Source organism: Balaenoptera physalus, assembly GCF_965194825.1.
Source record: "Balaenoptera physalus genome assembly, chromosome: X".
Taxonomy (NCBI): domain Eukaryota; kingdom Metazoa; phylum Chordata; class Mammalia; order Artiodactyla; family Balaenopteridae; genus Balaenoptera; species Balaenoptera physalus.
In genome coordinates, this window is record NC_138903.1 from 109,603,747 (window position 1) to 109,629,905 (window position 26,159).

At 37.5% G+C, this 26,159-nt stretch overlaps 1 long non-coding RNA gene across 1 annotated transcript in view; it reads left to right on the plus strand.

The window, feature by feature from the left end:
• The first annotated feature begins 9,740 nt into the window (after nt 1-9,740).
• Nucleotides 9,741-26,159, plus strand: part of LOC309652824 — a 32,243-nt gene continuing 15,824 nt past the window's right edge. Inside the window, exon 1 of the long non-coding RNA XR_014258896.1 lies at nt 9,741-9,763. This is a non-coding gene — a long non-coding RNA (uncharacterized lncRNA). The remainder of the gene's footprint in view (nt 9,764-26,159) is intronic.

Below are 26,159 nucleotides of genomic sequence, written 5' to 3' on the forward strand. Positions count from 1 at the left end.
TCATTCACTATAGAAAGAAGCAGGATGAGGGGACACAAGGCGGCCCAAGAGCAAATCTCAGAAGCCGGACTGGTAAACCCAGTGTGGACTCCCCGCTGTCCTTGGAATCAAACCCAAGCTGCATAGCCCTTGAGGCCCCAAGTGACCCAGACTCCACCTGCTTCTCCAACGTCACCTCATATACTCACCGCCCCCCCACCCCATCACTAGCTCTGTCCACACTGACCTTCTCTAGGTTATTTAGACCTGCCAACTCATTCCCAGCCTGGAGTCTGTGCACCTGCTCTTCCTCCCGTCTGGGACCCTCTTCTCCTCTATCTTCTATATCTTTGCCTGGCCGAGTCCTTCCCCCTACTCAGGTTTCAGCCCAAATGTCACCTCCTGGCGGGGGGGGGGGGGGGGGGGGCCTTCTCTGACAACAATCTTAGTTGATGTTTCCCAGCTCTGCAATACCACCACTACCAAATCATTCTATCCCGTTATCTTGTTCTATTGTCTACATGACACTAATCTGAAATTACCTCATTTACTTATGCATTTGTTTGTCTATTACCTTTCTGTCTCATTACACAATGTACAGTCAGGTTCCTTGTCAGTTTTGCTCACCACGACAGCTCCAATGCCTAGTGTACTACTATAGTACCTGACACATAGCAGGTACTCAATACACAATTGTTAAAGTTTGAATGATTTAATGAATATTTTAGGACATGAGAAATGGCAATTTGTAAAACTATCTGGGATATTAAGAAAGGAAACAACCTTTACTATGATGCAAAATACCACTGGGGGTAGGAAGATCTCATTTACGAGCTGTGTTATAAAATGGGTAGTAGGGGGGACTACCCTGGCGGTCCAGTAGTTAAGACTTCACCTTCCAACGCACGGGGTGCGGGTTCCATCCCTGGTGGGGGAGCTAAGATCCCACATGCCTCGCGGCCAAAAAACCAAAACATAAAACAGAAGCAGTATTGTAACAAACTCAATAAAGACTTTAAAATTGGTCCACACCAAAAAATATCTTAAAAAAATAAAATGGGTAGTAGGGATAGGGAGAAGGGGAAGGAGCACGGAAATGCCAATTAGTTAACGTTCTGCTTGCCATAATTCTGCCACTACTTCAGACAGAATGATAGAAAACTATTAATAGCTTCGGCATCAGTGCAACTGCACGCTTTACAAATGGGCTCTGCATCAGTTAATTCTCTATTTCTAAATGTTACTGTTGTAGGTTGGGTCATGGTCCTACATTTAGTTAATCTGAGGTTAAAGATTTGCATGGCTGCATGTACTAATTCAGAGTAATCAAGTATTGATTTTGTCTTTTAGCAACAATGAAATAACAATAGTCGGCTTTTATTTGGTGCCCTGAGTCTTCTCAAATCCCAGAATAACCAGTGAATAGTTCATTTAAACAGCTGCATTGTGAGGCATAGTTGAAATATTATTCCTAAATTTTAAAACAAATAAAAACTCAGTTTGTTCAATATCTTGTAATAACCTATAATGGAAAAGAATCAAGAAAAAGAATATATATATATATATATATATATATATATATATATATATCCGAATTACTTTGCTGTACACCTGAAACTAACACAATATTGTAAGTCAACTATACTTCAATTAAAAAAAAAAACTCAGTTTGTCATTTATTCAGTTTGTCAAAACTTTACGGAAGTTTTCTTCACAATGTGAAAGCTCAAAATGAAGACTTCTCTCTGCCTCCATTAAATTCTATCAAACATCAAGTCTGAGAATATTTACTTAACAAAACACAAAATTAATACTTTGGGAAATGACTATATTTCCACCTTTAAATGAGGGAAGTAGCCCAATCCTTGGTAAGACTGGGGCAGTAGACACTTTCTCCTCGATTCCATTGCTCCCGATGCACAGCTCTCACCCAAAGCCCCTCATTTATGGTTTCTCAGAGTCCTATCTCTAACCATCCCATGCTCCAAGGCAATCCAATATAATGAATTCACACTATGCACAAGGCTCTCTGCTAAATGCGTGCAGAAATTAATCAGAACAGTCTCGGTCCTCAAGTAGCTGATAATCCACAGACATCAGACAGATTTAAAACAAAACGAAACAAAACTCTATATAACACTAGGAGGCTTATACTATTTAGCAAGGAAAATGTAAACAATTTTCAAAGGAAGGAGCATTCTATCCTTGGTGCTCCGCTCTTTTACTTTTACACTAAACTCCTATTATTGCCAATATACTGATGGTTCCAGATCTGTATATCCAGTCCAGATCTCTCCATGTGTACATAAATCTCTAGTGACCAGCTTCAATCCCCTGGAAGATCCTGAAGTTTATGAAACATCCAAATGCAAATTCATGAATGCTTCCCACCACTCCTCTCCCTCCTAATGCAAATGGGCTTACCATGTCCCCAAAACTACATCTCCCCAGGTGGAAACCTTAGAATCCTCTATGCCTCACTCTACTTTATCCCTCTACATCAAGCCAATTACCAAGCCACATCAACACTATCTTTCTACCTCATAGGATGCCTCAAAGGATGCAACTCCCCCTGCTCTATATCCATGTTGCTAACGTCACTGCCTCATTCATTCATGTTCATGGACTCTGTGGTCATTCAGACCTAGGTTTGAGTCTTAGCTCTGCCCTTTCCAGTTGGTGATCTTGGGCAACTACTTATTTTCTGCCTCAGTTTCCTCAACTATAAAATGGGGATAATAATATTCCTTATATCTCATATGGTTGATAGAAATCTTTGGAAAAGGCAATGTATATACAGCATTTAACACACAGCAGGTGTTCAATAAATTATAATTGCAATTATTACTATAATATAATCCATAAACTGGCTCTAATATACCTTCAGAGCCTCATTTCTCATTATTTTCCATTCCCTCCTCACCCCAATTCTATACTGAAACCTCATTAGACTCTGTGATTCCCTGGACACACGGAACCCTTTCACATCCTCTATCCTTCTGCATCTTCTGTTACCTCTGTCTCAAATGTCCTCCCTGTCTTACCATTACTCAGTGCTCTTATTCACCTTGAAATTTTACATAACTCAAGTTCACACTCAAATGTTACCTTCTTAGTGAATGATTACCTACATCCATTTGCCACATCTCCCTCTGTGTTTCCATAGAAGACACACAAAAGGGTACACACACACACACACACACGCACACACAGAAGGGGAGTACCACATCATATTACAATTTGTAAAAATTGTTTTCATGTGTGTCTCCTGTTTGTGACGAACTCTCAGGTCACTTTGGTCCTCATTTCTATGGTAATATCTTACACACAGAGTTGGTGCTCAGTACCTGGTCTTTTAAAGTAACACTCCCTAGCTGAGATAACCTGGACGTACTTCATAAAAGGATATTTTACTGGGAGAGCGGAGCAGAGAGAAAAAGAGGACATTTTTTCTCAATCCTGCCCTCCCCTCTCTGAAATGCTATCAGCACTTCCATCAGCACACCACCATCCACCCCTGCAATACCAAACCTCCCTATCCTTAAACAACAAGCCCCTGGGGTCTACTAATTGAGCTCGAGTGAAATGTTCACGTAGAGTGGTAGGGAGGAAACAGCTGGGGTCAGATTGTGGAGGACCTTGAATTTTGAGCTAAGAAGTTTGAACTTTACCCAGTAGATAATAGAACACCATTGGACACTGTGTGGCAGGGCACAGCAGGATCCAAAAGCTATTTTTAGGAGATTGCTATGGTTGTAGTATACAGGATAGTTTGGACTGGGGAAGGATGGGATGTATAGAAGTTTATTAAAGAATAAAGTCAATTCTTAGGGGGACAGAAGAGAAGGACTAACATTTGTGGGAAACATCTATATGGCAGTCATTATTGTAAAAGCACTTTATATACATTAACTCATTCAATCCTAGCAATAATAATATATCCATAAAGTACTATCATTAATTCTGAGTTAAGAAAGCAATGCTTTAGAATGGTTAAATAACTTGCAAAAGTAAAAAGGTAGTAAATGGAAGAGCTGGGACTCAAATGCTAGTCTACTTGATGTCAAAGTCTAGACTGGATATTCTTGATTTACTTATGTACCCTGGAGGCATTTGAGGACAGAAACTCAACAAAATGAAAAGGCAACCTACGGAATGGGAGAAGGTATTTGCAAACCATCTATCTGATAAGAGGTTAGTATCCAAAATATATACAAAAACTCAGACAGCTCAATAGCAAAAAAAAAAAACCTGACTGAAAAATGGGAAAAGGATCTGAGTATAGACACTTCTCCAGAGAAGATATAGAAATGGCCAACAGTTACATGAAAAAGTGCTCAACGTCACTAATCATCAGGGAAATCCAAATCTAAATCACAATAAGATATCACCTCACACCTCTTAGGATGGCTATTATCAAAAAAAGCAAGGAATAAGTACTGGCAAGGATGTGGAGAAAATGGAACAGAACCCTTGTACCCTACTGGTAGGAATGTAAATTGGTACGACCATTTTTGAAGATAGTGTGAAGGTTCCTCAAAATATTAAAAATAGAACTACTCTGTGATCCAGCAATCCCACTTCTGGGTATAAATCCAAAGAAAAGAAATCAGGATCTCAAAGAGATACCTGCACTCCTATGTTCTTTGCAGCATTGTTCATGCTATTCAAAAATATGGAAACAACGTAAGTGTTGATGGATGAATGGATAAAGAAAATGTGGTATATAAAACATATATATACAGTGGAATATTATTCTGCTTTTAAAAAGAAGAAAATTCTGCCATTTGCAACAACACGGATGAACCTGGAGGACTTTTGCCTAAGTGAAACAAGCCAGACACAGAAAGACAAATACTGCATAATCACACTTATGTGGAATCTGAATAGTTGAGCTCACAGAAGCAAAGAGTAGAATGGTGGCTGTCAGGGGCTGGGGGAGGAGGAAATGGGTGATGTTGGTCAAAAGGTACAAAGTTTCAGTTATGGAAAATGAATAAGGTCTCGAGATCTAACATGCAGCAAGGTGAATATAGTTAACAATACTGTAATGAATACTTGAAATTTGCCTAGAGGGAAGATCTTAAGTATTCTCACAGAAAGGAAGGAAGGAAGGGAAGGGGGGAGGGAGAAAAGAAGGAGGGGAGGGAAAACGGCAACTTTGTGAGGTGATAGGTATGTTAAATAGCTTGACTGTGCTGACTATTTCACAATGTAGACATGTATCAAAACATCAAGGTGTACACCTTAAACATACGCAGTTTTTTATTTGTCAATTATACCTCAGTAAACATGGAAAAACAAACCCAAAAAACCGCTCATTCTAAGTGAAAGAAGTCATATACAGAAGAGTAAACACTATACGATTACACTAATATGAAATTCTAGAAAAGGCAAATTTAATCTATGGTGACAGAAAGCAGATCAGTGATTCTCTGAGACTGGGGATAGCACAGAATTGACCAGGAAGGGGCAAAAAAAAAAAAAAAAAAAATCTATCTTAAGGGATGAGGGAAACATCCTAAGTCTTGAGCAGTGGTGGTGATTTTATGGGTATATATATTTATCAAAACTCATTAATGTATGTACTTAAGATGAGTGCATTTTATTGTACGGTAATTATACCTAAATAAAGTTGATTTAAAAAGGAACAAAATATGTTCTCTAATTCCCTCAAAATTTTTTGCACAAATTTTCCAATTTAAATTTAGTAGTTAATTAGAAGGAACACCAGGAGAGTTACTTTTAAGTGAAAAAGGATTATATGAAAATATCATAATACTTATTTAGAAATATTGGGGTTTTCTAAATGCACACTTCTCTGGGATCTCAGAATCAACAATTTTTGTCATTTAGTGCCTTTTCTATTCACGGTAATGGATCTAACACCTTCTATTCACATTTTCTTCTGCACTACCCAAAGCAGAACATAAAGAGCATCTGACCCAAGACAGATTTTCTCATCTAAGTGTCCAATGTACTTGTTTGTTAGGGGTGCTTTGACTTTAAGGTAAGAAATGCAGAATGCTTTCCAAGTTTGTTAATTAATAGCATCCCTAGACAAATACCTTCTTACTGCTGTGCCTGATTACTAAATCTCTCTGCTTCAAGGCAACAGATGGCTTAAGTTCTCCCAGAATTAAAAAGGAAATAATCTAGAATTCCTTGTGATTCAAGGGACTAAATTTAATCAGGTTATCCTATTTTACAAGCTATAAATATCCTAGAAAAAATGAAGATGATCAAAATGGAAATGAATGGTTGCTGTCTTCTAATTGTGTGAGTAGTGAGTAATAATCTTTATAGCACCAGTTGATGACATACTGTTACCATAAAATCAGCATGTACTAAACCCAACCAAAGCCTCCAACAGTCTTTCTTCATGAACTTTTTCTTATGATAGCACTCTTCCACTCTGGACTTAGAAGATAATATAGATTGCAGGGTTCCTTGAGCAGTCTTTAATATCTCTGATTCAAAAGTACGAGCAACAAAACCCTTTCCTAGAAATTTCCTCTTAAGGTTCACTTGGTTCAGAGACCTTTTCTGGATTAATCTGGATTATAACAATTCTATGCACTAACAATATTTAAATATCTGTCTGAGCAACATTTAAAAAATTGTTCTTCTTTACAGTGTCATATGGTCCCCTCTAGACTGAAAGTCGTCTAAAGGCAAGAATCAAAATGCCTGCATCCATTATATTATAAAAACACACTGCTCATAGATCCTCAACAAATGCATAATTATTGACACTATTTTAACATCTGCCTGTTGTATGGGATATGCCATGGCCAACGTGGCCTTATAAAGTATATCACCAGCTTGTTCCATATTGGTATTTTCTTTTCTTTCTTTTTATTGGAGTGTAGTTGATTTACAATGTTGTGTTAATTTCAGGTGCACATCAAAGCGATTCAGTTATACATATACATGTATTGGTATTTTCTATTATCATTCTACTCACTCAAATCTTTGTCTGTTACTATATAACTATAGTCAGGCAGGTTGCTTGCAAAAATAGGGCCTGTTTTTTAACACAAATATCTCTCCAAATCTCTCTCATCTGTATCTCTTGCAGATGTTCTGGCCTTTCCACTGCATTTTCCAAGACATTCTCTTTGAATAGAGATTAATTTTTACTTTGAAAGCACATTTTAATATTCTTTATTATTTAGCAATATCTTACAGTTCTTTAGTTATACAATTTTATAATTTTTACTTGTTTTATGACACAGAAGCAGGGAATCAAAATTTTAAAAAAATCAAGGAAAATGATGCCCAGCCTCTTATACCAACTGCATACATCATTCTCCACTCCATCCCCACCTCCCAACCCCGACCTGTAGCACAACTATCAACCACTTGCTACTTTGGTAGAGAGAGGAGACAAGAATATTGAAAAGGAAGGAAGTGGGTACCTTATATTTTAATAATGTGACAAGGTTTAACCAACAAAATTATTAAATATTCAGGTTATTTTAAAGCAAGCAATATGTGAAGCAGTCATCCTCAGCCTGTCTTTGAGCCTCACCCCATCCCTGATCTACATGCCGGACGAGTATGAGATGACAAGAAGCTCAGAAATAGAGTAAAAGATGAGGTTGGCCTTCGGCACCATCTGGCATCCACATGACATAAAACTAGGAGCCACGTGCTTATCACACACGCTCTTCTCACAACGGAGTATCAGTCATAATTCATTTTGTTTGCTGAATGGTCACCATTTCAAATTGGATGATCTCTTAAAGTTACAATGGTCATACTTAATCTCTAGTGATATACAGATTTAGCCTTGTAATCATGGAATTTGTCCTGTTTTCCAGTAGAAAATGTTTTTTAAATGGCTATTTGTTTTTTGGTAGGTTTCTTGATTTTGCTAACCCCATAAGACACTGGGGATGATGGATGAGAATAATTCTTCTAACAATTTCCACAGTGGTATACATACATTATATGGTAGCACTCTTATAATCATGGTTTTGGAAGACAAAACCACCCCTCTCCCTTGGAGGTTAACTCAATTGTATGCATTTTTAAAATAGTTCTCTTTTTTATGACTATAAAAGCAATATATTTTAATGAAAGAAAAATCAAACAATTTAAATACGAGTAAAGCAGGAAGAGAAAGAGCCATGCAGTCTGAGTGGTAGAGATAGAACTAGGTTCAGCAATGTTTGATATGATATACAATCCTTGGAAGGAAAAAAAACAGTGATTTTATATTTGAAAGTATTATTTAGATGTGGTTATGTCAATATGCCTCCATCAAAATAGTCATGTCAAAGAGCCATATCAAAACGCTCTTTGTGAGGGAAACTAGTGAAACACAAGAGGGAAAGTATAGGGTAAGATGTGGTAAAGGAGGCATGCTCTTGAGAGGTCTATGTCATTTTGATCAATGTTGGGGAAGCTATCAAAGGGATCTGATAAGCAGCTGCAGTGTAACTGAGGGTTCATTCATTTTAAAAATCAATTACTGCATCAGATTTTAAGACATTCCTAAATTATATTTCAAAAATGCTAAATTATATGCACAAACATTAATTGATTCCATAATAATTTGATAGCTACTCATTGCTAGGCACTGTTCATTACCCTCTTGTACACTATATCATGTAATTATCATAGCAGCCCAGAGTCGTAGTTATTACCTCATTTCATAGATAAGAAAGGAAAGCTATGGCCTCAGAGAGGTTACAGAACTACAAGGTCATATGGACTTCAAGGGTTATCATAGGTACTTAGCACTGATTCATCTGGTAAAGAAATAGGAACTTATTTTGCTGCACTTTCTGGCATAGTTACTATTTCTAATAAGTACATTTCTAAGTTTAGGCTATTCTTTCTATAAGTCTGCAAAAAAAGTGTCATTTAAATTGAAAGTGAAAAAAATAAAAACATTCATAAATGATTAGTAGCAAAATAACAGAAATGCAATTATACTGTAAGATTTCTACACATGTAGAATGATACAATTGCTTTCCATAGTAATTGGCCTCTTTCTCCAGCAGAAATATGTCAATATTAAATTGCAGTGAAATAATTGTATTACACCCTAAAGCCAAAAGTATATTATACAATTAAACATATTTAATTTAAGTCCTCTTTTTAAAGGGTAATTTGCATCAGAATATCTTTAACAATCCTCACACCTAGCAACAGATAGTTCAAATCTGAAGCAATATCATTTTTCAGTTTTGGTAGTTGGCTTATTTTATATATGAGGTTGTAGAAGATAGAAATTCCAGCTTTAAAACCCATAATTTTATCAATGTGTGGGTGCAAATAACTTTATTTTTTCCATTAAGTAGTTGTGTAGACTGTTCCTATATGAAAATCATTACTATAATTTATAAAATAGCATGAATATAATAAACTCGATTCTGTACATTCTGATATCATTCATGCATTTAATTTATTCCAGCAGCTTAAATAAAGCAATTTAACAAACTAAACACATACTTTACCTTGATGAATGGTATTATACAGATTTACTCCAATGTATTACAATATAACCACTATTATCAAACATATTCTCCACGTTTATTTAAAAGCTATGTAATGTGCTAGTTAGAACCAGGCAGATGTACATTTGAATATTGGCTCTGCCACTGAGTAGCTGGTGTGTCACTGGAGAAGCTCCTTAACGTCTCTGAGGTTGGGTTTCTTCCTCTATAAAAAGAGCGATAAAAATAACTACCGCACAATGTTGTTGTGAAGTTGCTGTTAAATAAGTTTACATACATGACAGTGTTTGGCCCAGAGCAGGCACTCAGTGCACGTAAGTATATTTCCTTTCTCAAAATATTACATGACTAATTTGGAATGGGGTGCTTCCAAGTATTCAGTTAAAAAGGCTTATCTCTGTGTTTTAATTTAACTACCCTATATAAGCAACCAATTCTCAACATTGTTTAAAATCAGTTAGTATAAAAAATACACTCTGGCTATTCTTTGTCAATTGTCACAAGATATGAGAACTTAGTGACATGCGTTTTGGATTGGACTAAAAAACCCAGGGTTTTCTTCAAAATGACTCTGAGTATGCATTCAGGTAACAATAAAAATGAATGCTGGGTCATTAGGTTCATCTTCTGGCTTTTCCATTGTTTAAAAAGATAGATTAAATAATTATTACACAAATCACTTGGGTGCTGTGATGAGAGAATGAGATTAGGAAGGAGCTTTATTACCAGCCTATAAATATGTCATAAAAGTACAAAGTCATTTTATTGCCTTTTCTATTTCAAGCAGCTGTCATTTTAGTCATATGTGTTTTCTGCCATCCATGATACATAAGTATGTATTTTCAATATTTCTGACCAGTTAACAAGACAGGTAAGTAAAAGGCAGAATTTCCTAAGTCCAAACTCGAAGTTTTTAAGAGGCGAATGCAATTTTTTAAAGCTAAAGCAATTTTTTAAAGCAATTTAAGGAAAAAAACAAGTCACTTGCTTCATGTTTATGTATCTTTGTCTAACCTAGTGAATTGTAGACATCTTAGAGTGGAAATAACCTCTAAGCCTCTTTTGACAGTTGGTGAATATTTCTGTCTGTGGTCTACATATTAACCAGTGTCCTGGCATAAAAGTGTTACTTATTTTAAAGAACTAGGTCAAAATAGTCCTTAATTTTTATTTCAAAAGGACACTTCAACCCCCCACCGAGAGTAAATAACAGTGTTAATGATGGCCTGTACAATCAGAAAAACATTTCTGAATCCTTTGATCATTTCACTGAAAAGGATGGTCAAGATATCATTAAAAAAAATAAATGTGAAACTGATTATTTAAAGTGCAATGAATGGCTGTTGACTTGCATTGACTCATATCTAGATAATTCTGAGTGAGAGCGACACATAATCTACCTTAAATAAATGTGTTCCTTTGATCCTGCCAAGAAATCAACAAATGACCTCATCGGGCTTGGCTAATAATAGACTAGTGAAGAAATAACTTTAAACAAGTATCCAATGCAACCCCAGATAATTTTACACCAAACTCAAACAACATGATTTTTAAAAATTACTATTTAGAAGTTATTCTTAAAAGTCTCTTTGGAAGTCCAGTCCTATGATTAACTAACCTTTTAGTGGAGAATTCCTATAAAAATAACCTCTCTCTTGCTACATCTGAGCCAGTGCTCACCTATTTGTCCTATGTTCAAATTTCAAGAAAACAAGGGCACTTACAGAGCCAAAATGGCAGTTTGAGGTTTACCTTTTCCAAGGCTTTAGATGCCAGAGTGCTTTAACATTGCCCAGCTGTTCCAGTTACTTCCACATGTCTTAAATTTCCCCTTCACGGCGACCTTAATGTGCCTGTCTAATGTACAGCTGCACTCTCTTGAGTAGGCAGGTTCCTCCCACAGCACAGTTAGTAACTTAGTGGTATAGAATCAATACATCATAAGAATCGTTTGACTCACTTTGGAGGAAGGCAGGTAAACTTGACATCTGTAGTCACGATTCTTTGCTTTCCAACCAACAGGAAACTTTAAAGCCTATCAAAAGATGTCATTCAAATACTATGGCTACAAATAAATAAATCCCATCACGAGCCTATGAGCCTATATGCCAGTCCGAAAGCATTGCTTTTTTTCCCCATCTTAAACTCAAAAATATATTTTTAAAATAGTTCAAACTGGCTGTTTCTAAACTTTTACTTTAATGCACACTAAGCCTTCAGAAATAATTATTCATAGCAAGCCAATTTATGTGTAATGTGAGTCTAGGAGATTATCACACTTATCTTACCATTTATTTGAAAATACTTTTTTCCAGGAAGACTCCTTCTGTGTCACATTTAATTGCCTTTGAAGCTCCTGCCATTTGAATCTGTCTTCTGGAACATGCATTTCATCATTATTTTTTAGCCTTGTTACATCAATCACCACAACTGCTATAGAAGATTTCTGGGCTGTGAAGTGATAATTTGTTCCAGTGGTATTAATGAGGCAAGCAGTGGTCTTGAGGGAGGTGACAGCCCATTGCTTTACAGACAGCACCAGATTAAGGTGCTGGACAATATACGAGGCTTTCAACATACACTCTAGAGCCTTTGGAGCATTTTATAACTTTCCTTATCAAACTTAACATAGAAGAGGTACCTCCGACACCTTATCTACAATGAGCTAGGCATATCTAATCACCAAGGGGGGAGCGTTAATAGTGTTGCGCAACTTACCTTGAGATACAGACACATAAGAGAAACTTTGTACTGCTCCCAACTTGAAGGCTCCCTAATGCCTTATAGGCTCTGAATTGGTCTATTTCCATTACCATGGTTGTAATGGCATGTCCCTAGCTACAGAGGAGTCTAATTCCCTGAAGTGCAGCCCATGAAAACTTGTATTTCTGGGAATTAAGTCCCAGAACTAGGAATGCCGATTTGTTGTTGTTATAATACCATGCCCATGAATACTGCCTCTAGGAAGCAGTACATCTGGAAACAACAGATGGTACATGTGGAAATGGGTTGGATGGAGTATTTTAATATCCACACATCTCTAATTCAGTTCTACAAGTCTGGTTTCAATGTTTTCTCAGATTATAAAGTGTTTCAGAATTGGTAAGACAGGCCTGATCCATATTATTGCTACTATCAAAAGCACCAGATGAAAGCCTAATGTTGTAATGTCATTGTCTATGAACTCTCATTTGACCACATATATATGCACAGGCAACAATCTGGACTTAGCTTTTAATAATGGAACAGGTCAGTCCAGTGCACTTCCCTATCTCTTTACCAACAACCACAGAACACAAATTTATTTTAAGATGAAATTATCCCAGTGTGCTACTCTCCTTAATATAGGAAGGAAACATTTAAGCTCTTTCACACTCTGTCTAAACACTTTATCTCCCTCCACCTTCAAAAGCTACCAGAACTATTATAGTACTGGAGAGATTTCACTTAATATGGTAGGAGAACAGCTTTACTAGAGCAATACTTCCTTCTTGTGCTTCAAGAAGGCTGAATTAAATTGTCTTTGAGATATGTTGGCATTTTTAAGAAACATACCATCTGAATGGTAGAAAAATAACTTTTCGGAGCTTAGAATTTCATATTCTGTAGTTTGTTAGTGCAACTTAGCTAGAATTAGGATAGTATTGTACTATCTATCAAAAGAAAATGAACTCTCTTCATAGACTGGAAGAATTAATATTGTTAAAATGATCATACTACCCAAGGCAATCTACAGGTTCAATGCAATCCCTATCAAAATACCAATGGCATTTTTTCACAGAAATAGAACTAATGATTCTAAAATTTGTATGAAAACACAAAAGACCCTGAATTGCCAAAGCAATCCTGAGAAAGAAGAACAGAGCTGGAGATACCATGCTTCCTGACTTCAGACTAGTTTACAAAGCTACAGTAGCTAAAATAGTATAGTACTGGCACAAAAACAAACACATAGATCAGTGGAACAGAATAGACAGCCCAGAAATAAACCCACTCACTTATGGTGAATTAATCTACAACAAAGGAGGCAAGAATATACAACGGGGCAAAGGCACTCTCTTCAATAACTGGTGCTAGGAAAACTGGACAGCTACATGTAAGAGAATTAAATTAGAACATTTTCTCACACCACATACAAAAATAAAGTCAAAATGCATTATGGACCTAAACGTAAGATCGGAAACCATAAAACTTCTAGAAGAGAACATAGGCAGAACACTCTTTGACATGAATTGTAGCAATATATTTTTGGATCTGTCTCCTAAGGGAAAAGAAATAAAAGCAAAAATAAATGAGACCTAATTAAACTTGAAAGCTTTTGCACTGCAAAGGAAACCATCAACAAAACAAACAGACAACCTATTGAATGGGAGAAAATATTTGCAAATAATGTGACTGATTGGGGTTAAAATCCACAATTTATTAACAGCCCATACAACTCAATATCAAAAAAACAAACAATGCAATTAAAAAATGGGCAGAAGATCTAATAGACATTTTTCCATAGAAGACATACAGATGACCAACAGGCACATGAAGAAATGCTCAGCATCAGTAATCATCAGGGAAACGCAAATCAAAACCACAATTAGATATCACCTCACACCTGTCAGAATGGCTATCATCAAAAAGACCACAAATAACAAATGCTGGCAAAGATGTGGATAAGAGGGAACCCTTGTGCACTGTTGGTGGGGATGTAAATTGGTGCAGCCGCTATGGAAAACGTATGGAAGTTCCTCAAAAAACTAAAAATAGAACTACCATACGATCCAAAAATTCCACTCTTTTGTATATATCTGGGAAAAACGAAAACACTAATTCAAAAAGATACATGCACCCAAATGTTCACAGCAGTATTATTTACAATAGCCAATATATGGAAGCAACCCATGTGTCCATCAACAGATGAATGGATAAAGGAGATGTATCAATAGTATATATATACAATGGAATACTACTCATTCATAAAAAAGAATGAAATTTTGCCATTTGCAACAACATGGATGGACCTGGAGGGTATTATGCTAAGTGAAATAATTAGGACAGAGAAAGACAAATATGGTACATTTTCACTTATATGTGAAATCTAAAACATAAAACAAATGAATGAATGTAGCAAAACAGAAACAGACTCACAAATATAGAGAAAAAATTAGTTGTTACCAGTGGGGAGAGGGAAGGGGAGAGGGAACTGGAGAGGGAAAAGATAGGTGTAGGGGATTAACAGGTACAAACTACTATGTATAAAGTAAGTAGGCTACAAGGATATATTGTACAGCACAGGGAATATAGCCAATATTTTATATAATAACTTTAAATGAGTATAATCCATAAAAATTTGAATCGCTATGTTGTACACCTGAAACTAATATAATACTGTAAATCACCTATACTTCAATAAAAAAAAATTTTTTTTTAACTCTCAACTACAGTATAGGAATGGAAAAAGTAGATGTTTGTTGAATATTGCAAATCAACCAATGCACCATTTAATGTGGTACAGTGGAAAGGAAGCCCAATCCAAGTGGCTGTAAGTCACCCCAGATACAAAAAACAAGTGGCAGCCTATTGTCATTTATATTCAGTACTGTATTCACTTAGATAAAAGGGATGGGGGAGTCTCTTATCCCCCCCTGTCTTGGATCACTTCAGGAACCTCTTAGCTCAGTGGGAAGCAGTATCCTAGTTCTCGACCTTTCAACTTCTGGTCAACACAGACAAATGGATTCAGATTCTGAGATGAGTTTGCATGGTATCTCTGGACAGTACAACCTCCTTTGTTGAAGAGGTAGTTATGGGGGGACAGACAAAAGACTTCATATACTTTGATATCACCATCATACCCTAAACACATTCAAAGTAACTCTATTAATTTATGACAATGAGGAAAAGAGCCTAATGGTGAATAAGCTTCTATTAACAAGTACACATAAGATTGAATATAATGAACAGCATCCAACACTTCCACCAAAAGCTTGTTATTCTTGTTTGTTCTCCCTCTCTCCTTCCTTTATTTCCTTTCTTCTTTCCTGTTTTGTTTCCTTCCTTCTTTCCTTCAGCAACAAAACAAATTAAAACTAAACAAACTGATCTATTATCCAAACCTAGCAACTTGCTAAAACATCTTTGAGGGATGGTTGAAACATTTCAAACATTCCCTATAGTAATGAAATAATACTTTTATCCCTAGTTCAGAAAGAACAGCATAGTGTTTAAAAGCAAACCTCTGAAGTTAGACTGAGTTCAACCCCAAATTACTAGTTGTGTTACTTTCAGCAAATTACTCATCCTTTCTTCATTGGTAAAATAAGCACAATGATGGTACCTACCTCAGTGGGTTACTGTGAAGATAAGTGAGTATGCTAGAGATTGCTAAAGCTCACCAAGATCTGTATTTCTTTGTTGTCCTCTTCCTCAACACACAGAGAGACTGCATCTCTCAGCTGTTAGGTATAACCATGTGATTAAGCTCTTGCTAATGAAAAGTGGTAAAGTATCATTTTCAGGCATAGACCATAAAAACCTCCCTTTTGCAATCCCCACTCTTTTTTAATCATCCACTGGCTAGACTCCTAGGACTTAGAGGAAACCAGAGCCATGAGATGGGAAGAGTCTGTGTTTTAAATAATCACATGGAAAAGAGCTCCTCTCACTGACCCTCATGCGATTGTGATGTGAATGCCAAATAAATATTTATTGTGGGAAGTTACCAAAATATTTGACTACTACAATGAGATAATTCATTTAAAGTGCCTATTACAGTACCTAATCCAATAGGATTGATGTCATTATAAAAAGAGACACCAGAAAATACCACACAACTGCTCAAAACAGAAATAAAAACTGAAATTAAATAGTAAAATGCTAGTAAATTGTAGCGTTATCACTCTATTTTGGTTAACTTACTACTGGAATTTCTTCAAAATGGCATTATGTAAAGGAACAGTAACCTTGTTTTATTATTATTAAATCCTAGACTGCTGTGCTTAACAAAAAGGATTTCTTTCCTCATAGGCTCTGTTTCAATATTTCATGGCCTCACATTTTCATGTATTCTCCTTTCTCTAAAATGACAGCTTTATTGATGCATTGGTCTAAACATGCATTTATAGAAATCCCTTACATTTATATTAAGGAGCTCCTGCCACCTAGTGAATAAAGAGAACACTACTTTGATTACGGTATCAACTGCCCCACAGGTCAAAAGTCCAAGTCTCCGAATGTGGGAAATTTCTACTCAGAACTTAAAAGTCCCACTTGACCAAAAATGGTTAACTCTCCATCAGCTATTGTCCAATAATTTTGTATGTTGAACTTCAATACTCATGAAAGTAACTCAAGCTTGGGACCAGGAATTTCTCAGGTGGAAGGCATCTGGCTGGATACCCTTGGAAAATGGTGTAGAGACTAAGAATGAATTAGTAGAAATGGTGACCAATTACTAGAGGAACAAGTGAAAAGGATCCTATTTATTCTCACTTTTATATTAAAATGAAGGTCAAACCAGCAATCGCAGGCAAGATGAATTCATCAGGCTAATTTAGCTCCATCTGCACACAGTTGGTTACTTTGTTGAGTGCTGTAAGAAGAAACATGGAGGTTCAGGCAAATGATTTGAAATTGAGTTAAAGTGGCCCAACCTAATAGTTTCACATAGCTTTTGCACAATTTGAATAATTTTTGGCACACAAAAAATCCATGGCTTTGAAAGTTCAATAGATTTAATTGATCAATTTAATACTTAATGATCATTCCTTATATCTCACAGGTAATGGAACTGATTTAATTCAGTCATTAAGACAGACAAATATGTTGGGTTGACCATTATTTTCCATTGCATGTGCATGGCCTTACAACTAGTTTTGAACCCCCTTTGAGTTACAGGCCAGAATATTAGATGAATTTTACATAGTGGGTTTCTCAAACAGAGCTTAATGAAGGCCGATCGATCAATCTCATTGATTGATCACATGTTGTTGGTTTTTTTCTCTACAATCTAATGACCTTAGGGGTTTAGAAAGGAAGGGTTGTTTTAGTGTAGGACACGCTGAGTGTGGCACCTGAGACAATTGCTAGCCAGTGGCTTTCTAGTGACCATGCCTCTTAGTATAAAGTTCCCTTTATCTTTGTTTTTAAATGCATTTGATCTTCATATAACTGACTTATACACATATGTCATTAAATAGCCACAAAATGCCTTTGATTATAGGTGCTATTAAAATGTCTATTTCAGAGATGGTGAAAACAAAGTACAGAGAAAGTTTAATGATCTGTCCCAAGGTCATACTGCTAGAAATTAGGGGAAGCTAGAATTCAAACTCAGCTTCCTCTGCCTCCAGGGCCCTAATTCTTAACCACAATGTTTAACCGACTTACTTAACCTCTCTGAGCTTCAGTTTACTCAACTGTAAACTGAGCATCCAGTTTACTCAAACAAGGATGATAATATATACCAACTCATAATGTTATTATGAAGATCAAATGCACAGATGGTGGGTGGTTTTCTCTCCCATTTCTCCCTCTCCATTTCTTAGGAACCCAGGAGAAGCTTCAATTCTTCAGGTATCACTGAGAACTTATTTTTGTCACACTCAACTGGAGCCCTAACTTTCTTGGACTTATTGCCCCAGAATTCTTTAGGGCAGTCTCCCCTATCATCTTTCCTGCCCTCAGGGTTCCAAGTGATACTCTCTGGTTCGCTGTTTCAACATCAAGATAATCCTTAATGCATGTACAATGGCATAATGCCATCAAAAGTAATTAGCAGCTTGTTAAGCATCCCCTTAAAGACCTTGCCTCCTTCCCCTCTCACTCACCCAAGGGCTTATGTTTGCCTTTATTCCAGAAAGGGCACTAGTAGTATCTGTTTATCAAATCACAGTTGACACTATGAAGAAATAATATACATCACTGTCTAAGTTGAAACCAGTATAGTAGCCAGTGTGCATCAAACTAAATGATGACTAGAAGTACAAGTTGAATATTTTAAAATAAATAAAAATTGAAAAAAAAATTTTAAACAGGGACTAATTTGGTACTTACCACTGTACTTAACAGATTCACTGATCACCTGGAATTTACCACAATCTAAGAACCCTTTCTGGGAAATCTACTCTCCTTAGGGACTAAGAGATGGGAACAAAAGTTCTATTCAGATACCAATTGGTTTCCTCTGTTCTAAATGTTAAAAGCTGCTTTGATGGGAGTCAGCCTATATTCTGTATTTCAGTGCCAAGAAAGAAGGAATTGTAAGAAAAGGTCCGATTCACTGTAGCCCTCAGACACTAGATATCATTTGACCTTCAAATGAATGTTTATTCATATTAATATGGTGTCAAAGGTAAAATTGCAAGAGCCCACTCCAGGATCCCAGTCTGTGTTGCAATACCCAGGATCAGTAGCAGCCTGCCTCACCTGAGGAAGTAGCCCAAACCAGTATTCCTAAACCAAATATATCAGAAAAGTTGTTTAAAATCAGGGCAAGGGGAGGAATATAGATTCCCACCATGGCTGTGTTATTAAGTAGACATGCCTATCTGTTTTGAATCTGGGTCAAAACTCTATCACCTGTTTCTTCTTATCTGACATGAATATACTTGGACTCCAGTCCTGCCTGTACCCTCCAGCTGTGCTTGATCCTCTGGATGCAGTTCTTTCTCCCATCTGCACAAACTAACCAGGCTTCCATTTGTGTCCCTATCATGGCTGGACTTCCTATACCACCTCCCAGCTCCCCTGAAATTCCCAATTGTGACACAGGTCCTCTGGTTTGAACTGACAGCCTGACCCCAAGTTTGCTCACCAAGATCACGCATCACCTCGTCCTTCTGCACAGCGTTCCACCAAACCTGGCACTTACTCTTAAACTTGAACACTCAGAGGGCAGAAAATGTGTCTCTGTAATTCTCTTGGTGTAGCACACACGCAGTTAAGTGCTTTTTGATTATGATAACTGAATGTGCTCAGAAGTTCTCATAATGGAAACAAATTAAGTCCCTTCACAATGAAATTTATGAAGGCTTAGCAGATTAATACTACCTCAGAGTGGTGGAAGAAAATGCCTTTTCACCACCAGTAGAAATGAATCACCCTCAACTAACAGGGCAATGTCTTTAAGAACAGGTAGAAAAGGAAAGTTGATGGGGGAGGAGAAGCAGAAAAGGCCCTGAATAGCAAAAGGCACACAGAGACCTGCAGAAACCAAACAAGAATCTTACTAACACCCACTGCCTTCAACATCCTTTATCTAGATTCACTTCAGTTAGTGCAATTTCTTTAGAAAAATCAGGAGAAACAATGGTGTTGGGTGGGTATTCTATGAACATGATTGCAAAGTGTTTTTTATCACTGAAAGTTGCTGGGTTTCCTCCTTATTAATACAACTTTTTCAAAAGCCTAAATTATATAACATTCAGAGTAAAAAGAAGATCTTTCTACACGTGTGATCTGTGTTTTAGCTCCCTGGGGATCTGACTGTCTCTAACACAGGCCTATAGAGCAAATTCTGCATTGTTGGCTCTCAAATGTTTTGCAGCAATGACTGAAAGAAATTGGATAGGAAGTTTAAAAATTAAAGTTCTCATTACAATGGTAATTGGTTATATGCAGGATTTTGGATTAACTGGATGACTACTAAATGATGTCTATCAAACCCTGGGGCTAATTATCTTTTTCCCCCCTCTGAATACGTATCACTTTTATCAACACCAAAATTTAGGCAAAGCATGTGTTTCTGTAAACTGAGCATTGCATTAATAAGAGTTCTACAAGTGAAGCTATACACCAGAAATCCAAGGAAACTCTAGAATGAAGTTATTAACATTGCAATAGATGTTAATCACCTTCTACCTTCTACTTTTCAAGGAGATTCGAAAGATCACTGATAGGCTTTTACTGGAAAGAAGGATGTGGCGTAGCACGTGTCCCTGATCTTCGGGAGAGTTCAACTCTATGGAGTTCCTATATTTTTTCCCATAAAAGTGATGCATAAAATGTATAAACGCAATTTAATTGTTACGTCTCCATTAATCTTAGCCTATATATCAGATTAAAAATCTGAAAAAAAAATTCTTTGTTAGACCATGTGTCCCAATCTTTGTTTTGGAATATATAAGAATCACAGGGCCAGGTAAATAGGCATGAATTCTGCTCTTACAACATTTTAAAGGTTTATAGTGCTAGAACACATACGAATTGATTTGATTGGGGTTAGTTTATATTTTTGTGGTTATTCTTTGGACCTTAAGGATGGGAAGACAGGCTCCTAAAAAATCTAAGTTTGAGAAACAAGATTCTTTTGCAATGACAGCCTCCATTAAACTGGTGAACCTAAACTCTGGGTGATAAGAAACATTTTCTGGCCCTGTTGGAACAAGAAAGCCTTCTGAGGGAGGCAACCAAGTTAAATATTGAGCAGGGGAAGAGAGACTGCCAAGGTCCTGTAAGTTCAAAAAGCATTCCTAGTATCATTGTTATTAATATTTCTTGAACACTTACTACGTGCTCTTTATTATTTTGATATATGCTTTCACTTGCATCATCTCATTTAATCCTTAAGCTAGCTCTGTGAGGTTGGTTCTATTATTTGATCTACTTCACAGAAGAGGAAGCTGAAGTTCAAAGAGGTTAATTAACTTGCTACAGGTCACATAGGTGACAGGAGGAAAAGGCAGGCTTCAAACCTAGGACTATCCAATTCTAAAACCCAGTCTTACCAATATGTCAAAAATGACTAGGAAACAAATCCGTTGAGCGTAGAAATATATCCAAATCAGCAGTTGTGTTTGTTTCAGAGCCTTATTTTAAATACGCCAGGGTTCTCAAAGTATTAGGAAAGTATAATGCAGAAAAGAAATGTGGGCCTTGGAGTCAGATAGACCTGAGTTCATAATTCAGTGCTTGGAAAAACCAGCTATGTGACTGAGGGCTAGTTATCTGACTTGGCCAAGACATACTTCCCTCATTTATAAGGGGAAGTAATAATGACACCTGCTTTGCCGGATCATTGAGAGAATTAAATGAGATAATATATGTAAAGTGCCTAGCAGTTCCTGGCACCTAGTATACACCCAATAAGTAGTCTAAGTGGTATTGATTACTATTGTGTATGGAGCCATAGTGGCCTGCAAAGACCTCTCAAGTGGTGTCTGGCCTGGTTCAATATGCAGGTCACACAAAATTGTGGGTTTTAAAAGTGTCATTTTGACCACTTTAAAAAGCAATAAAAACATTTTTAAATGAGGCCCAGTAAATAATAGCTCTTTACTCAAGCAACAGCACAACACCTTTTTTTTTTTTTTAATGTGCGGTACTAAGAGTGGAAGGAGGAAAATAAATGGTGTCTTTTGCCTCCAAGTGGTCTCTGGCATAAAGTCTGAAAATGCTTGAGAGGGAGACAGACACACTGCATGAGCCAAAGGCACATCTTATTTCATTCCTTAAGTTTTAAAGCATTTTTAAGGCTTGAAGAACCCTGATCATCATCAAATGTAAAGCAAAAGGCCTTTTCCTTCTAAGATCATGTCAACCAGCCCCCTGGCTCCAGGCACACATGCCTGAGACTCATGCTGAACAGATGGCCACCGATTCCCCAGCTTTCTTCAGTAATTTGTGCAAGTGTTTGGCAACCTTGTCTGTCAGGGAGTGCTTCCTCATTATATTGGACTCTAGAAGAGTTACTCCTCACCTTCCATAGATTATTTGATGCCACATGTATTTTTAAAAAGAGATTTTCTAAGGGAAGGTTATTAAGGTGTATTTAATTAAAGCTTCTACCTTTCACTGTCACAAAAACATATAACTCATGATTAATAACTCAAAGAGATTTCTTCATCCCGAACGCCTGTCCTTGCCAATTTTAAATCACACATAGTATCCTATTTTTATCTGTCTCTGTGTTAAAGTCCAGAAACTTAATCAGTTTTTTCATCGCCCCTTCCCCCCCGTAGGTCTTCTCATAATCTCATGCATTGAGAAGGAAAGAACAATGTTCCAAAACTCAGCTTAATAAACACCTTCAGGACATATGCATTAAGAATCAATAATTAAATGCTGCCCCTGGTACAAAGAAGTGGTACTACTGGCACACCTCAGGGAGAGAGCGTGGGCTCAAAAGATTTTTAATTTTTTTGCAGTAGCAGAGATGGACTTCAGTGGATCAGTAAGTATTTTTCCCAAGGGAAAATATTTGTAAGCTACATGTCTAAGATTTGGGAAGCAAGGCTAGAGGAAGCAAAGAAGGCCAGATGAATTTAACAGAACATGGCTCACCTCAGCTCATAAATCTCCAATCTTCACTCTGTATGACTAACCTCCTTCTCCCATTACCTTGGCCTCTCACTATGTCTTGGGATTCACTTCCACTATTTAAAAAGATTAAGTGTGGACATGCAACAATATGGCTGATGGATGAATCTCACAAACACGATATTGAAAGGGTACAAACTATGATTCCATTTATAGAAAGTTAAAATGGACAACTAATGTATGCTGTTAGAAGACAAGATGGTGGTTAACCCTGAAGGGATAACAATTGGGAGAAGGCATGAGGGGGGCTTCCAGGGTATTGGGGATATTCAGTGTTTTGATCTGAGCGTTGGTTACATGTTCAATGTATGAAAAACATTGGCCTGCACATTTATAATAAGGGAGCTATGTGGCTCCTTTGTAATCATGGGTGATAGTGTTCCATTGCTTTCTTCATTCATCCATCCATCAAATACTTACTGAGCACCTTTTACGTGCGAGGCACTGTGTAAAGCACTGGGGATACCAATGGTGACTGACATAGATATGGTCCTTGCCCTCTCAGAGCTTACAGTCTGATGGGAAAGTATTCAATAAAGCATAAAATGATTAAATAACTGTAGATTGTGGTAAAGAAAATGTAGAAAATTAAACAGAGTGTAAAGTGAGATAATAGGAGGGATGAGGAGGTCTGTTGCAGACAGGATAGTTGGGGAGGGCCTCCCTGAAGTGACAAGTCATCACCCATGAAGTCTAGGGGACTCATCACATATGAAGGCCCTGAGGTAGAAAAGCTTGAGCAACCACGGAGTGGCTAGCCCTCTCTAAGCTAGCACTAAACCTGCTGACGCTGTGGGGAAGGCAAGAGGTAGTATCTAGAAGCAAAGCATCTCCAGGAAAAACTCTCAAACCTGAAAGTGATATGCTGCCAAATTTGAGGAATTGTTGATTATGACCATCTTCTTTACTTCCTCAGTTAAATGTTCATAATGAAAGATGCCCGAAGAGCACCAAGGAAGCCTTTTTAGGCTTTTTAGAAAATTAGAGTTGCAAACTCACAACATGATACATCAGGACTAGACTCGTACCCTAGAGTTATCTTAACCACTTCCTTATATATCACAACTCTTATCATCTAGTCAAATCATAAGGGCCAAAGTTTGATATAACCTTATTAGCCTATAATGCAAGCATTACTCCAGCCTCACACTGCAATTCTCCATTCTCAACACAGACACACACACACACACACACACACACAAACACACACATGAGTATAAAAGGGCTGCACTGTAGTTTGAGGATGTTCTTTGAAGTCCTGGGCCTTAAACGGCAGCAGCATTATGGATACTTCTCTTTCAAGTATGGATGAACCTACTAGAAACAAAGCATCCAGTACACCTTATTCACAGAAGTACGTTTCCTACTATTTGCACAAGTAAGAAAACCCCAGGCAAGGTGGACTACATTCATGTTTCTTACCCATGTCTAAAGCAACTGTTCAACATGGTAAAGGCTTTTTATGTTGTTCATTCTAATTCAAAAAGTAGTTTTATAAGGATTGACTTCATACAAAAACAAATACCCAAGAACATTGTTTTCCATTTATTTTCCTACAAAGGTTTCTGAGCCCTCTGCCACTCTCTGGGATGCCCAGGCCCAACTGAACTAAACATGTCTCCTACGACGAGTCCTGCGTGGAACCACGTAACCTCCTTTGTAGGAGAAAGTCCTGCTAGCTACACAGTCCCTTCTTCCCTCCTATCCTAGAGTAATTCGGGTGCAGGGGAGAAGAGTACATGTGGAAGCAAAGTCCAGTATAAAGGAAAGTATACGTGACATGTCTTGGGGTTCAGGCCCTATCTAGAGCCTCGACCGAAGGGACTATATCTGAACCTGTGAGCTGCCACACCAATATAGCTGACTGGACCAGGGATGAATACCTAATGCAAGAAGGAGGGACTCTTCCAGAGCTGGGCCGAGCAGATCATAAGCCATCAGGAATGTAAACCTAGAGATGTGGAGGAAAAGTCCAGGTACTGGATCTGAAAGCTCATGCCAAGTTAGGGCCTGGACATCCATAGTGACCAATGCTTCAGAGGACTAAGAAGAGGAATCCGATTAAGGGGAGTAGAGGTGTGAGGGGAGAAAGAGCAGATGTTCAGTGAGAATCCGGGAGCAAGAAGCGGGCGTAAGAAAGACCACGCACTCGCAGAGAGGTGGAAAGAGATGCCTAAGTTTCTAATATAGTATTCGTGGGGTTTTTTTGTTGTTTGTTTGTTTGTTTTTTGGTCGTGCCACGCGGCATGCGGGATCTTAGTTCCCCAGCCAGAGATCGAACCCATGTCCCCTGCAGTGGAAGCGGGAAGTCCTAACCACTGGACTGCCAGGGAAGTCCCTAGTATTCATGTCTTGCCTTTGCATTCTGTGAGATAGCTCTATGTTTTTTTCAATAACCTCCCCACTTTACTATCTTAAGTGAATTTCCATTGTTTGTAATCAAAAAGAACCTTGGCTAGAGGAGAGGAGGACCTAGCCCCCTTAAGACTGTGCAACTCTCTCCCTACTGAGAGAGAAGGGAAAGGAGTAAGGAGAAAGAATATACTAAATATGTTGCAAATGAAAGGAAGAGGTACTAACATAATAGCACACAGGCAGTAAATGAAAAAGACTGCATTTGTGGTCAAAGGCATCCCTATGCAGATTTTCCAGAACTCTCTTGTATTTCCCTTTCATGATATCCTTGCCTCCCCTCATTATATTATTGGGAAGGTAGCGTAACATTGGGGAAAGGGTATGGGCGTGTCAGCCAGCCAGTTTAGGGTTCAGAATCCAGATTCTTCACTTCCTAGCTGTGTGACCTTAGACAAGTTTCTTTATCTCTACACGCCAAATTTTCATTATTTGTTAAATAAGAATAATGGCTATCTCCCAGGGTTGTTGTGAGAATTAAATTAGAGAATATAATACACACGGCAGGGCACCTGGCAGGCCGTAGATGCTCAACAAAAATTCGTTCCCCTCCTGCCAGCGGGGTGGATATGGGGTAGGTGTGGAATCCAGTTTTCAAATTACATGAAACTTCATCACATTTCATATATTTACTTAATCTTTTGTTAAGATGGTAAAGATGGACAGGTTTTTAATTCTTCCTGCATCCAGTTTGCATAGCAGGACTATTATTTTTATGTGAACTGATATGACTTTCCTAAACAGCTGACACTCCAATTTTAAAATGTAAAAAAAAACTTTTTAACATTCCAAAGTCAATGATCAATGATTTTCCAAAAGATTTTATTATTACCCCAGTGGTTTTCAATCTCATTTTTCAGAGCACTTAGGACTCCAAAGAGGTATGGGATGATGAGGAGGTCAAGCAGAAGGCAGAGCAGATGAGAGGCTGCTCTAATCCAGTTCATTTTCTTAATTATTTTAGATATTGGAGTTGCACATAGGGTTTTA